General features: G+C 48.0%; 1 protein-coding gene across 1 annotated transcript in view; it reads left to right on the top strand.

Moving 5' to 3' along the window:
- Positions 1 to 2,345, top strand: part of JAK1 (Janus kinase 1) — a 52,773-nt gene that overhangs the window by 21,516 nt on the left and 28,912 nt on the right. The window lies entirely within an intron of this gene.

Below are 2,345 nucleotides of genomic sequence, written 5' to 3'. Positions count from 1 at the left end.
CTGTTGTGGCCTCTCCCGTTGCGGAGCACAGGCTCCGGACGCGCAGGCTCAGCAGCCATGGCTCACGGGCCCAGCCGCTCCGCGGCATGCGGGATCTTCCCGGACTGGGTCACGAACCCGTGTCCCCTGCATCGGCAGGCGGACTCTCAACCACTGTGCCACCAGGGAAGCCCCCTCCCCATTTTTTTAAATAATAAAAATGCATTGATTTCATTAGAAAACTGTAGTAAAAATGTGAAGAAAGTAGAAGAGCCCATATAGATGTTAGTGGAGAGATGGAAAATGGTGGGAGGGAGAAAATAAAAATAAATGCTATTTATTCAGCATATTATAGATCTTAAGTCATATTATATGATGTGTCTGCAGTATCTTATTTAGTCCTTACAAAGACCTTAAGGTATCGGGATTTTGGCTCCACTTCCAGGGGGGAATCTGAGACTTAGGGAGAGGTGTAGGAGCTTGCACAGGGGCAGCTCCAGCCTGCACTGCTTTGGTTTCCACGGTGTTCTCTTCCCCAGGGACTCTGTAGTGAGGGAGAGGTTGGCCCATTTGTGGTCTGGCTGTCCAACATGGCCAAACCCTGGAGATGCGTGGCAGAGGAGGAGGAACTGCAGCCAGCTGATGCAAGCTTTGTGAGCCTGCCCCATCTGTCCTGGCTGACAGAGTCAAGTCTGGCACCCAAATGGGGCACCTGTCGTCTAAGTCAGTGCTCACCCTGGCACAGGGGCTGGCAGCTCTGTGCCCAGCTACAGTGCTGTGCAGAGAGCAGGGGTAAGGCAAGACGAAATCGATACCTGATCTCCTCGTTACCTTGTTTTCCTTCACAAATACTAGCCCTGCTGTGTGCCAGGTATTTCCTATCTGAAAGCTTTACGAATGCCAACTCTTTTCATTTTCACATCCACCCTATGAGGTGGGTATATTGTTATTCTCATTTTACAGAGGAGGAAACTGAGGTACAAAAGTTAAGTAACTTGTCCAAGGTTATACAGCTATTACATTAAATTACTTGAAATTGCCAATATTTGACAATTTTTGACGAATAAAAATGATGATTATATATGCTTAAATGTAATAGCAAGTAGAGATACGGAGATTTGAACCCAGATAAGCTGGCTTCTGAACCTGTGGGTTAACACTATGTGATGCTTTTTCTTACTTATCTCACTCCTCCATCCCTTCCCAGCCATGGCATTTCCAAACAGTACTTTGGTTGCTGGTCTTTCAGGAGAGCATGATGCTGCCATGTTATCAGATCATATCTTGATTTATCTCTTCTCTGTGCATCTTCTTGACATCTCCCCTTTCTATTCAGACTTGCACTTTCAGACAACTTAAGTGCTTACGTACTTTTGTTTGTATGTGACTGGGTGAAGTGCTGCCTAAGCCATACCATCTTGAGTTTGCTCTTTGGGGCTCTGCAGGGAGATGCCAGGTCACACCCGAAAGGAAGCACACTTAGCACAGAGCCTCCTTCCTGAATCGTCATCCCTATGGTAGCCCTCCCTGCCCTCTCTTGGCCTCCTTGGCTCACAACCCCAAAGCACCCTTCCTTTGGCATCATAGCTAACTCTCATTATAAGCCCCTTACCTCCATTCTGTCTGGTTGCGTATATCCACCCCTCCCCCCTTCACTGGTCTTCTTGTCTCTGTCTGCTTTTCTCTGCCACCAGCCTCTTCTTTCTCCAGTGCTAAGGAAAGAGTCATATACTCGTGTCATTTTACCCTTCTCTGAAGGCTCAGGTGTTTGTTAATATTCTTGTGAGACAAAGCTCTAAATCATGGCTTTACAAACCTTCCTTCATCAGATGTTCCTGGTTGACCCCGCAGCTCCTCTCACATGGTCATCTCTGCTCAGGGTTGTAAGATCAAGACAAAACCCCACCTGTCTTCACCTCCAGGCGTTTTTCTTCCTTCCATGGAAACTCCCTCCCTCCTCCTCTTTTACCTTTGCCTCTCCCACTTTGAGTAAGACGCTCTGCCTCCTCCAGACCCTCAGAGGTTCCTGGATTTAATCTAGAAACCTTATCATTGTGTCTGGGACCATTCCTGGACTAAAATCCGGGAGTTTCACCTTCTAGACCTACTCTGGATGAGATGAAACACCTGTGCCTCTGTTTCTTTTTCTGTAACTAGGAATAATGTGTAGTGCCAGGACCAGGGTGCCATCTGCACACAATGTACCCCCCACCTCTACTTTTATACCTCTGCCACCTTGATTCAGGCTTCCTCTTCCATCTGGACCGGGTGGCAGCTTCTCCACAGTCTCCTGCCTGCCACAGCTGCCTGTGCGCCCCTCCCCCCCCCAACTGTTCCTCAATCTGATAAAAGTTTTGAGGTAAGAG

This window comes from Lipotes vexillifer, unplaced genomic scaffold, assembly GCF_000442215.2.
Source record: "Lipotes vexillifer unplaced genomic scaffold, Lipotes_vexillifer_v1.1 scaffold134, whole genome shotgun sequence".
Classification (NCBI taxonomy): Eukaryota; Metazoa; Chordata; class Mammalia; order Artiodactyla; family Lipotidae; genus Lipotes; species Lipotes vexillifer.
This window is presented reverse-complemented; position numbering and strand designations above follow the sequence as displayed.